This window comes from Podarcis muralis, chromosome 12 (genome assembly GCF_964188315.1).
Source record: "Podarcis muralis chromosome 12, rPodMur119.hap1.1, whole genome shotgun sequence".
Taxonomy (NCBI): Eukaryota; Metazoa; Chordata; class Lepidosauria; order Squamata; family Lacertidae; genus Podarcis; species Podarcis muralis.
The window spans coordinates 6,128,236-6,141,352 of record NC_135666.1 but is presented as its reverse complement, the minus strand read 5'-3'; the positions used below and the strand labels follow the sequence as shown (position 1 = coordinate 6,141,352).

Sequence of the window (13,117 nt, the reverse complement as noted above, 5' to 3'; positions counted from 1 at the left end):
TGTGCTCGGAAACGCACTGGGAGCCAGTATAGGTCTTTCAAGACCGGTGTTATGTGGTTTGTAAGAAAGCTTGCCCAAGTCCCAGAACTATGGCGCTGGCGTTTGTTTGGGGAATGCACAGCCCGTGTAAGAGAGAACTTATTTTGAAAACGTGCAAAGACCACTGCTATCATCGCCATGTAACTACAGCCTGCCCCCCTGTATAGGGGTGAGCTGCCAAATCAGTGGGTATTTTCTTCCAGGTAGGGTTGACCCTCAGCGGTTGTGTATTTAAAGATTTGCCCTGGACACCATAGAGAGGGCAGGTGCTATCCTCCCTCTTCGCCCTGGGGCAAGTCTGTCTGTCTTGAATGGAAGGAAAAAAGGAGGGGGTGATGTTCAAAAATTATATTTTATTTCAAATTAGTGTGCTGTTCTCCAGGGATGGAGATGACCTGGTCATTAAGAAGAGGGCTATTAATGGCTACTAGTCCCAAATCAGTGTTAGAAACTGAGATATATAAGCTACTCACCAAATAACACCTTAAAGCTGGGTTATGGTTGGCACAACAGAACGTCTAGGTGCCTTTTCCCCTTCAATGAGAGTTGTTGTTGTTGTTGTTAATTTTATATACTGTTTTGTATTTTAAAGAAAAAATCTCAGTGCAGTTTACTACACATTAAAACATCAAATACAACAATCCAGAATTAAACAAATTCAAGCTTCAAGGGAAATATTTTGGATTCTTCTCTAATGGACATTTGGCTTTCCCTTTACAATGGCACCTTGGTTCTCAAACTTAATCCATTTCAGAAATCTGTTCCAAAACCAAAGCATTCCAAAACCAAGGCACGCTTTCCCATAGAAAGTAATGCAAAAAGGATTAATCCGTTCCAGACTTTTAAAAACAACTCCTAAAACAGCAATTTAACATGGATTTTACTATTGAGACCATTGATCCATAAAATGAAAGTAAGAATCATTGCACTGTAAATAAGACAGTATTGTAGATGACAGAAATTAAAACTATCCCCCCCCCCTTACCTGCACTGATGATAGTCATTGTTTGGATGGTGGGCTTTTATCCATTTCTGCAGTCACACAATCAATCAGTAGCGGAACTGGGTTCCACACAGTCACAAAAACAAATTAATTGAAAAAGCCTCAAAAACAAAAACGCAAAATAAAAAGCAAAAACAAAAGCGCCAAACTTTATCCGTTCCGGAAGTCCGTTTGACTTCCGAAATGTTTGAAAACCAAGGCGCAGTTTCTGATTGGTACAGGTGCCCCGGAAACAATAGCCGACAGCCGCATCGGACGTTTGGCTTCTGAAAAGCGTTATTTCATTCCGGATTTTCAGTGTTTGAGAACCAAAGCGTTTGCGTACCAAGGCATTTGAGAACCAAGGTACCACTGTATTTGTTTACTCGCTTAATTTTTAGAGCTGCCCCACAGCAGAAGAACTCTAGGGCGGAAGTGTGATATAGTGGTTAGAGTGTCGGATTAGGAGCTGGAAGATCAGCGTTCAAATCCCCACTCGGTCCTGAAGCTCACCTTGGAGTCAGTCGCAGTCTCTTCACCTACCTCACAGGGTCGTTGTAGGGATTAACTGAGGGGAGGGGTGAATAAGGTGGGAGATAAAGGCAAAAAATGAGCTCTTCTGCTGACCTGCTTAAGAAAGCTGGAGGGGCCAGCCAGATGGAGATGTCAGTCGCCAGGCTGGCATCGCGAGATCTCAGCTCTACTTTTGATGAACAGGTTCTCCCTCCAGCATACTGGCTTTGTTATGTACTGAGGTTCTCACCCTGGGCCAGCAGGGGGATACTGTAGATAGTTTTCACTCAGGTCCACATATGCAAATAAGGAATTGAAAGTGACATTCAGTGATTGGATAGTTACAGAAAGATTGTTACTGTTGCCTTGTAAAGGTAAAGGGACCCCTGACCATTAGGTCCAGTCGTGACCAATTCTGGGGTTGCGGCGCTCATCTCGCTTTATTGGCCAAGGGAGCCGGCGTACAGCTTCCGGGTCATGTGGCCAGCAGGACTAAGCCGCTTCTGGCGAACCAGAGCAGCGCATGGAAACGCTGTTAACCTTCCCACCAGAGCGGTACCTATTTATCTACTTGCACTTTGACGTGCTTTCGAACTGCTAGGTTGGCAGGAGCAGGGACCGAGTAACGGGAGCTCACCCCGTTGCGGGGATTCGAACCGCCGACCTTCTGATCGGCAAGCCCTAGGCTCTGTGGTTTAACCCACAGCACCACCCGGGTCCCTACTGTTGCCTTGTACTGGAGCTCTATATAAGCAGGCTGGCTGAACCCTTCAGTTCAGTTCTGTTCTGGCCTGTGAATAAACAATATGATATGTTCACCCACAACCTAACAGGATTCATGTTTTATTGTTGTTTTAGCCCACTTGTTGATTTTAAAATGAATTGATTTTAGAATGCTGTCTTACTTTTATTGTTGTTAGCTGCTCTGAGCCCACCTTCAGCTGGGGAGAGCGGGATATAAATAAATTTTTATTATTATTGTTTGCATTTTATTGTTTGCTGACTTGATTTATTCTTTCTTTTATGGGAAAGGAGGAGACAGCTGTTGAAAATAAGTAAAGGAATAACCAAACACGCATGTCAGAATTAGCTCTTGTCCAATTTTTAAACTCCCAGAACGCCAGTTCCCGAGTGCTCCCTTAGTACCAAAGGGAAAACAACCAAGGACATTTTAGCAAATTCAAAAAACCCGCCAGGACAGAAACCTTATCCCTGAAAAAGAGGGCATGTCCTGGAAAAAGAGGACATATGGCAACCCTAGGCCAACTTGCTCTTAACTCCAGGTGAGTAAAAAACTACAAATCTGCCCATGAGCTTGCCAAGTTGGGCAGGCAAAGTCCCTCAGTTATCGGTATCAAATTCAGGTCAGTTATTAATCTAAGCAGATCCCAAACTTCCAATATGCACCATCTCAGTAACAAGTCTGCAAAACCTGCTCCAAATACAGACCATCATTAACAGCAATTAGCTCCGCCCACCTGCTCACCATTGCTGAATATTTAAAGCAAGCACCAGTTGCAAACACAGAAGAGGAAATTGGAGTACAGTGGTACCTCAGGTTAAGTACTTAATTCATTCCGAAGGGCCATACTTAACCTGAAACTGTTCTTAACCTGAAGCACCACTTTAGCTAACGGGGCCTCCTGCTACCGCCACGCTGACGGTTTCTGTTCTCATCCTGAAGCAAAGTTCTTAACCTGAAGCACTATTTCTGGGTTAGCGGAGTCTGTAACCTGAAGCTTATGTAACCTGAGGTACCACTGTATTGTTCAAAATATCATTATCACCACCATTATTTCATAAAATGTATACACTTCTTGATGGTAAAAAACCAAACAGTTTACTAAAAGGAATAAAACAATATAGTTACCACTAAGTAATCATTTAAGACGTTTGAAAAATTAAAACAATAGACTAAAAATAGATGAAAACTCACATCAACTTTCTAAACATCTGGCATATTTAACAAAAATGTTTTTGGCAGGTGCTGAAAACAGTATAGTGAAGGTACTTGCCTGATATCAAGAGGGAGTTCCAAAGTGCAGAAGCTGCCACACTAAAGGATTGGATACTTACAACCCATACAGCACTTTTTAAAAAGTTGCCCTCTGAATTTGCTTACCGCAGACCTTTTGCCATGATTATTAAGACTCCCTGGTCCTGAATGGGGTGACTGTGCCCCTGAAGGACCAGGTGCGCAACCTGGGAATCATTCTGGACTCACAGCTGTCCATGGAGGCGCAGGTCAATTCTGTGTCCAGGGCAGCTGTCTGCCAGCTCCATCTGGTACGCAGGATGAGACCCTCCCTGCCCACGGACTGTCTTGCCAAAGTGGTGCATGCTCTAGTTATCTCCCGCTTGGACTACTGCAATGTGCTCTATGTAGGGCTACCTTTGAAGGTGACCCAGAAACTACAATTAATCCAGATTGCGGCAGCTAGACTGGTGACTGGGAGCGGCCACCGAGACCACATAACACCGGTCTTGAAAGACCTACACTGGCTCCCAGTACGTTTCCGAGCACAATTCAAAGTGTTGGTGCTGACCTTTAAAGCCCTAAACAACCTTGGCCCAGTATATCTGAAGGAGCGTCTCCACCCCCATCGTTCTGCCCAGACCCTGAGGTCCAGCTCCAAGGGCCTTCTGGTGGTTCCCTCCCTGCGAAAAGCCAAATTACAGGGAACCAGGCAGAGGGCCTTCTCAGTGGTGGCACCCGTCCTGTGGAACGCCCTCCCATCAGATGTCAAAGAGAAAAACAACTACCAGACTTTTAGAAGACATCTAAAGGCAGCCCTGTTTAGGGAAGTTTTTAATGTTTAATAGCTTATTGTATTTTAGTGTTTTGTTGGAAGCCGCCCAGAATGGCTGGGGGGACCCAGCCAGATGGGCGGGGTATAAATAATAAATTAGTATTATATTACTATATTATTAGAGGCAAAGCACCTCTGTCTACCAGGTCTTAAGAGGCAAACAGAGAAAGACGGGTTGCAACACACACTTCTTGTCTCAGAGAGCAAATATTGTCTTAACCCAAGTCCCAGATCTGAGTCCCAGAGGCAGTGCTTAAGTAACACACAAGCTGCCTCCAAAAGAACACATTTTAACCACAAGTTTGCATGCAAGACATCTTCACATCTTGCTATCCAAGTGTCACACATCCTACCTGGGCTTTGTCCTGGGTCCCTGGTCAAATCTTGGTAGCCTCTTCTTTTCTAGGCCACTGTGTCCTTTTGAAAAGCTTGTTTTCCCCTTTCTTCCCTTTCCCTCTTTTTCTTCTTCAAGACAGACTTTGCTTCAATTTCCTCTTTTTATAAAGCTCCCATTTGGAGAGGAGGCGGGTCTAAACAGCAGAAGCCCCGCCTCCTAGCCAAACTGACTGACCCTGGAACTTTGCAAAAGATGGAGGCCAGTGAATGGGGAGAGGAATTCTCTCGCATGAAGCGAGATGCCTAACATCTACCTGGGAGTAAGTCCCATTCAACTATCTGGGGCTGAATGCTGAGTAGAAAGTGCAATGTAAAGACTTCCTCGTGGGCTAGAGGTTCACTAGGGTTTGAGAAATGAAGAAGAAGAAAAGGAGAACTGTTTATTCCCACCCACCACCACCAAGATCTGCAGAAAAGAATGTGTGTTAAAGATTCCTGTAAAATTCCTAAGGTTGCATAACTAGCAATCGCAAATGTTGCCAGCTGCTTTTAACTGGAGAGCTCCTGTCCCTTTAATATTTGGACACTGGGAGGAAAAGCGGCTTTTCTACTCAAAGGGCTGGGAAAGGACTATTGGACGCCCAAGGAAGATGAATGTTGGAAGATTCAGGACAGAGGAAGAAATGATTTATTTGCACAGTGCTTTGTTAAATCTGCAAGTGCAGCTTTCTCCCGATTGAAACGCAGAGTGTTTGAGGACCGGGACATTTGCAGGGAAACCAAAATGCTTGTTTGCAAAGCTGTTGTACTACCAACCTTACTGTATGCTTGTGAAACATGGACCACTTGTAAATGCCATCTCCAGCTCCTCGAAAGATTCCATCTATGGTGTCTCTGGAAAATTTTACACATCACTTGGGAAGACAGGCGAACTAATGTCAGTGTACTGGTAGAAGCAAAGATCCCCAGTGTGAAAGCAATGATTCTTCAACATCAACTTCCTTGGACTGGTCATGTTGCGCAGATGCCTGATGATCGTCTTCCAAAGCAACTACTCTATTCCCAGTTTAAGAATGGGAAAGTGAAATACCAGTGGACAACAAAAGAGGTTTAAAGACGCTCTCAGGGCAAATCTTTAAAAATGTAGTATGAGCACTGATAACTGGGAAACACTGGCTTGCAAGCGCTCCAGTTGGAGAACAGCCTTTATCCTTGTCCCGTAGCTTATGTTTCAATTTTGCCAGTTCTGCATAGTCCATCAGTTTTTCTTGCCATGATTCTTGACTTGGAATTTCTTCAGTCTTCCATCCTTGTGCCATTAGGACTCTCGCAGCCGGCCGTTGTCACATACATGAAGATGTTTTTCAGCTTTTTTGGCAGGTCTTTCCCTACAATCCCTAACAAAAATGCTTAAGGTTTTTAAACAAATGTTAGATGGAACATTTTCTTCAATTCGTTATATATCATTTCCCAAAAATTTTTAATTACATTACAATCCCACCACATATGATAAAATGCCCCCTTCTTTTCCTTACACTTCCAACATATATTTGAACTAGTTTTGTACATTTTCCCTAACTGCACTGGTGTCATATACCATCTGTACATCATCTTCATATAAGGTGACGTGGGTTTTGAAGACACTCAAACTCAGGATGCAAGGGAGAAGCGTGCTAAGAGGAAGGCATGCTTGGCAAACCCTTACCAGGATCAACTCCAGCCCAGAAACCAATGTCCCCACTGTGGAAGGACGTGTGGATCCAGAACTGGCCTCCACAGTCACTTACGGACTCACTGTTAAGACCGTGTTCATGGAATACAATCTTACTCAGCTATGAGTGATCGCCAAAGCAGGAACTGTCGACTCCATCCAACAGGAGGCAGTGATGCTACCAACCTTGATGGCTTTAGAAGGATCCCACAAATTCCTGAAGGAGAGAGGGCTATCGAAGGCTGGCAACAGCTCTACCTGGAGCTACTAGGGCTTGAACCGGGGACATTCTGTGTGCAAAGCAGATGTTCTGCCACTGAGCTGTGCCCCTGGGGCAGGAGGTTAACCCAGCCTGACAACTCTCCTCTCCTTCCTTCCATTGCAGTCTTCTCTGCAGACATCAGGAAGCTTTTAGCAGTCTGCTGAGAAAACACGCCAGCTCTTAATAGCCAGAGATCGAGTTGCAGGCACCAGGCAGAAGGCACCAGGGATGGGAGCAGCCTGCGCTCTCATGGCAAAGGGGTGGATCCTGCAAGCAAGATGTGTTCAGTTCTGAGGGATATTGGCAGGCTGGAACGTGGGCAGAGCTTGTTTCCTGATGCTCCAGAGGATAGGACCTGAAAAGATGGATTCAGATTCCCAGGAGATTCCGACGAAACATTTAAAGAATTTCCTGATGGTAAGAGATGTTCGACAGGGGAACGGACTCCCTCGCAAGATGGTGGACTCTCCTTCGTTGGAGGATTTCCAACAAAGGTCAGGTGGCCGTCTTATAAAATCGCAGAGTTGCAAGGGACCTCTGAGGGTCATCCAAACCAACCCGCTGCAAAGCAATCTGTCGCGAATTTTCGAGCTGTGATTCCTGCATCGCAGGGGGTTGGACTAGATATCCGCTGGGGATATCCAAGTCTACGGTTCTGATTCTAGACGCCGGGCCGGAAGGAGCGCTTATCTATTGTAATAAACAAAAATCTGCCCTTATTCCCTTATGGGGGACACAAGAGTCCTTATAGAGTCCTTTGAAGGTTCTCCGTCGGTCGGAGAAAATAACAGAGGCCAACCAGAGACTACTGAGAAGCAAAGCAGCTAGTAAGCCTGATCTTTATTGAACTGTTGCAACAGGGTGCTCCCCTCACATGCAGGAGGAGGAGGAGGACCCAGAACAAAGGTGTGCTCGCCCTTATATAGTCCAAGACCACCCCCAGAAACATCATACCTACATCACAGAAATCTGAGTGCGTTGTTTATCTCCTGTCTGGCAGGTTACCTGTTAATGGTTACTTGATTGGATACCCTGGGGAGCCTGGCCAGTGTTTTGTATTGATAAATACTTAGTTCCTGGACCACGTCACAGGCTCACACCCTATTCAAACACAGACATACCCTTAAGACAGGATTTGTGAACGAAAAGACAATGGGGAGGCTTTTCCATTTTCCTTCCACCTTGCAGAAAAATTTTTGAGGTCAATTTGGGAGGGACAAAATGGTTTCAGGACTTTTTCTGTGGGGTTTCAGACATGTGGTTTAAATATGCAGTTATGAATATTTATTATATATATATATAAGAGCTTAATTTTTTTAAAATTTCGATATATTGATGGATATGTAAATAATGTAAAGCAATTTACCGTATTTTTCGCTCTATAAGATGCACCAGACCATAAGACACACCTAGTTTTTGGAGAAGGAAAACAGGAAGAAAAATATTCTGAATCTCAGAAGCCAGAACAACAAGAGGGATCGCTGCGCAGCGAAAGCAGCGATCCCTCTTGCTGTTCTGGCTTCTGGGATAGCTGCGCAGCCTGCATTCGCTCCGTAAGACGCACACACATTTCCCCTTACTTTTTAGGAGGGAAAAAGTGAGTCTTATAGAGCAAAAAATACGGTACATCTTTTTACGACTGGGTGTCCCATCTCTTGGGGTTTATTGAGATGCGATTCCTGCGTTCTTGCCCACCTGAAGAGTCACCTGCCACTGGGAGGACACCAGGTGAACCTGAAGGGATAACAGCCCTACAAGGATGTGATTGGCAAGGCTGTGTTTCAGCGCGCCCCCCCCCCCCCGCACAGTGGCTGCTCACACGGATTCTGTCTTTTAACAGCAGACACACTGCCTTCTGAGGGGGAGATAGAAATGCAAGCCTCCCACAATGCATTGTCAAGGGAGTTTGGTTTGGGTGGATGCAGCGAGAGGCTGGGCATGTTTGAAAGATGGGCTTCTGCTGCCCAAAGATGCCTTAGCTGTAACCTGAACCTTGCTAACCCTCTTCCCTAAGAATTAGCTGGCACCAACTGAACAGGGGATCAAATAGCAGGCATTAGAATTCCCTAGAAAGCAAGTCTGCCTGGCAGAACTGCAGCTTTTCTTCTGCCCTCTGGTGCAACGGCAAAATTCAAAGTGTTGGTGCTGACCTTTCAAGCCCTAAACGGCCTCAGCCCTATATACCTGAAGGAGCGTCTCCACCCCCATCGTTCTGCCCGGACACTGAGGTCCAGCTCTGAGGGCCTTCTGGCGTTCCCTCCCTGCAAGAAGGGAAGTTACAGGGAACCAGGCAGAGGGCCTTCTCGGTGGTGGTGCCTGCCTTGTGGAACGCCCTCCCGTCAGATGTCAAGGAAACAAACAACTATCTGACTTTTAGAAGAGACCTGAAAGCAGCCCTGTTTTAATGTTTGATGTTTTTAGCAGTCCACGGGTGGCACTGTGGGTTAAACCACAGAGCCTAGGGCTTACCGTTCAGAAGGTCGGCGGTTCGAATCCCCGCGACGGGGTGAGCTCCCATTGCTCGGTCCCAGCTCCTGCCAACCTAGCAGTTCGAAAGCACGTCAAAGTGCAAGTAGATAGATAGGTACTGCTCCAGCAGGAAGGTAAACGGCGTTTCCATGTGCTGTTCTGGTTCGCCAGAAGTGGCTTAGTCATGCTGGCCACATGACCCGGAAGCTGTACATCGGCTCCCTCGGCCAATAAAGCGAGGTGAGCGCCGCAAGCCCAGAGTTGGCCACGACTGGACCTAATGGTCAGGGGTCCCTTTACCTTTTAAAACCCAGCCAGATGGGCAGGGTATAAATAATAAATGATTACTATTATATTTATATTATTAAAAGAAACAAAGTAAGCAAGTTCCTAGCCCTCATGGGTTTGCCAAGAAAGGGTTAAAACGGGCTCCCCTGATCCCAGCAGAGGACTGGAAAAGCAGAGGGAGCTGGTCACGTTTCGGCTATTTGGTGACATTACACAAACCGGCTCCCAATTTGTGTGTACGCAAATGCACAGAGGGAGGTGCCAAACTGGGTCTTTGACCCGGGTGAAATACAGTGCTACCTTGGTTCTCAAACTTAATCCATTCTGGAACATGAATGGCCACCAATCCAGATGGCACCAAAAGAGAATTACAGTGGTACCTTGGTTTTCAAACTGCAAACATGCATTTTATTTCTAACAGGACCACTGATCCATAAAATGAAAGCAATAAACAATGTACTGCAGTCACACAATCAATCAATCAATCAATCAATCAGTAGCCGAACTGGGTTCCACACAGACACAAAAACAAATTAACTGAAAAAGCAAAATAAATAGCAAAAACAGACAGACCTCAGCTTAACACTCAAAGCGCAACACTCAATTCAGAAGCGTAACACTCAAAGCGGAGCACGAGAAAGGTTTGCAAACCGGAAAGGTTTGCAGCATTTGGGTTCCAAGTTGTTTGAGTACCAAGGCGTTTGAGAACCAAGGTACAACTGTAAAGCCTTATTTCGCCCCTGGCTTGATGCTTCATCTTTCTTTCTTTCTTTCTTTCTTTTTTTAAAAATGTTTTAATGAGCTTTTAATGGACTTTCTCCTCTATCTTGTCATTTCATATTCAGATAAGAAAGGGGAGGGAGGGAATAAAGCAATGCAATAGATGTTTTGCAAAACCCTCACGTTCCTTTTGATCCCTTCGAGGACTGCACCAAGCGATTGCAATTTGCCTGCCAGTGGGAATGGGAATTAAAATGCATTGAGGAGGGATTTCTTTTTTGGGGGGTGGGGGTTGTTTTTAGGAATACCGTTTTGCTTTTTAATTTGTCTTTGTATTTACAATTGCACCAGTCAGTTAGAAAGTAACTGTTTAAAAACAAAAGCGAAAATGCATCTTAAATTCCGATAACCTGCCCCTCCCACTTTGCGTTTCCTCAGTTGCAGTACGCATTCTGAACAGCAAGCGGCGCTGCAACACAGTTTAATTGGCACCGCAGACTGTTGCCAGCAACGTTATTTGCAAATGCAATCGCGTATTCCAGCAAGATACGGCTGAAAAAAATATTTTTATTAGCTTGCTCTGAGCTTGATTCCGTTTTGAATCCTCACTTGTGCAAAGATCTAAGGACAGCGCAAGCTTCCTTCAAAGGGTTTGTTGCCTTTGAAGTTTGCTTTTTCAAACATTAATTACGGGGCTCTCTAATCTTCCTAGAGATTGCCAACTTATTTGCTTCTCTCTCTTTTTTCTGCTCCTCTGCTCGGCTTTTCCTAGCAGCTTCCTCTACAGTCATGCTTACTTCCAGGTGGGTGAGTTGCTGCTATTTAATTTGTAACCACTGAGTGCCCAGATTAACTCGTAGGCGGCTTTGTTGTTGTTGTTGTTGTTGTTTAGTCGTTTATTCGTGTCCGACTCTTCGTGACCCCCTGGACCAGAGCACGCCAGGCACTCCTCTCTTCCACTGCCTCCCGCAGTTTGGTCAAACTCACGCTGGTAGCTTCAGAAGACTGTCCAACCATCTCATCCTCTGTCGTCCCCTTCTCCTTGTGCCCTCCATCTTTCCCAACATCAGGGTCTTTTCCAGGGAGTCTTCTCTTCTCATGAGGTGGCCAAAGTCTTGGAGCCTCAGCTTCAGGATCTGTCCTTCCAGTGAGCACTCAGGGCTGATTTCCTTCAGAATGGAGAGGTTGGATCTTCTTGCAGTCCATGGGACTCTCAAGAGTCTCGTCCAGCACCAGAATTCAAAAGCATCACTTCTTCGGTGATCAGCCTTCTTTATGGTCCAGCTCTCACTTCCATACATCACTACTGGGAAAACCATAGCTTTAACTATACGGACCTTTGTCTGCAAGGTGATGTCTCTGCTTTTTAAGATGCTGTCTAGGTTTGTCATTGCTTTTCTCCCAAGAAGCAGGCGTCTTTTAATTTCGTGGCTGCTGTCACCATCTGCAGTGATCATGGAGCCCAAGAAAGTAAAATCTCTCACTGCCTCCATTTTGTAAGCCGCTTACAAAATTTTAAAAAAGAATTGCACAGCATTGTCAAAATACAGAACCTCGTTTCCTAAAAAAGCACACACCAAAAAACCTCATAATTAAAATGCATTTAAAAAAAGATTGCAACTGAAACTTTCAGGTGAAAACAACCGCGATAAAAAGGTGCAGGGGAACAAGACTATTCAACCGTCGCAGTGACAGAAACCAGAGACTCGGGTGTTGAAAAATATATTGAATTTGCCATCAGCTCACCATCGCCATCTAGTGTCACATTTGTATAAAACTTAGGGAACAAGCTGTACTACCAAAATGATCAAGGTTTTAAATGACAGTTTTAGGTTATATTTTAGTGATCAAGATCACATATATATAGTTATGTACTGAGTTGAATAGGATCCAAACTGCAGCAGTCTGATTGGTCCTAGAACAATAGGATCCAAAAGGCAGCAGTCTGATTGGTCCTAGAATAATAGGATTCAGAATGCAGCAGTCTGATTGGTCCTAGAACAATGCAGCAGTCTGATTGGTTGGCAGGAACTACCCAATCATGCTCCAGATAGAAGTGAATCCACAACCTGATTGGCTTACAGTAGAATTCCGGAATTAGCCAATCATGTGCAGCCCATTGTGTAAATAATGTATATAAAGCAGATACAGTACTTTGAGGGGACTTTCATTCATTCCTCCTCACCACTATGAGCTGACTAAAGAGCATGAAATCACTTTGCGACTCTGAGTATATTTCATATATATATATATATATATATATATATATATATATATACACACACACACACACACACACACACACACACACACATACATGAACTGCTATATCTGTATTGTCTCTGTTATACCCAATTGCAATTCAATGTATTCCTGTTGTGTTTTATGATTTTCCTGATATTGTAAGTGAGACGGAACTGGTCTGTGACCGTGGTAATAAAAATCACTTATTCAATGTGCTTAAAACGTGGTATTTGCAGCTGTATAGCTGAGTCTTCAGGTTGAGAGATGAAAGGAACTATGTAAACAGAGGCATTTTCAGAAGCCAGAATTGGTGGAACATTTATAATATTGTCTTCACTCGGCGCCAGAAAGCCATAAGATGGCCACACACTTCATCACCTTCCCTCCCACAAACTCAAAGTGGTGTCCATAATTCTCCTCCCGATCCTTGTTTTATCCTCCCAACAGCCCTGCTAGGTAGACGATCTTCACGGCCAAGTGGAGATTTGAACCCGCGTCTCCCAGGTCCTATTCTGACCGTCAAACCGCTACATCGCACTGGCATTTAAGGACACTGCAAATCTGGCCTCTTAATATCCGACATGCAATTTATGGTTTATTTGTGCGCTAAACTGGTTTGATCTCTTTTCCTGCAGCCGAAGAAGTTTTTATGTTGCTGCTGATTGCATTTTATTCTTGTGAGCTGGAGAGAGAACGCTATCCGATAGGGCAGCCGATACAGTGGTAGTATAACACTATACTAC

The 13,117-nt window shown here is 44.8% G+C and overlaps 2 protein-coding genes across 3 annotated transcripts in view; one reads left to right on the top strand and one right to left on the bottom strand.

Moving 5' to 3' along the window:
• Nucleotides 1-13,117, top strand: part of TMIE (transmembrane inner ear) — a 29,096-nt gene that overhangs the window by 1,237 nt on the left and 14,742 nt on the right. The window lies entirely within an intron of this gene.
• The window catches only part of ALS2CL (ALS2 C-terminal like), an 88,732-nt gene that overhangs the window by 71,575 nt on the left and 4,040 nt on the right, over nucleotides 1-13,117 (bottom strand). Inside the window, exon 1 of one of the 2 annotated variants that reach the window (XM_077936676.1) lies at nucleotides 4,698-4,799. The exons of the other annotated variant lie outside the window; for it this stretch is intronic. The gene's annotated coding sequence lies outside the window, so the exon portion shown is untranslated. Of the gene's footprint in view, nucleotides 1-4,697; nucleotides 4,800-13,117 lie in introns of those variants that run through there. 2 annotated transcript variants of the gene reach the window in all.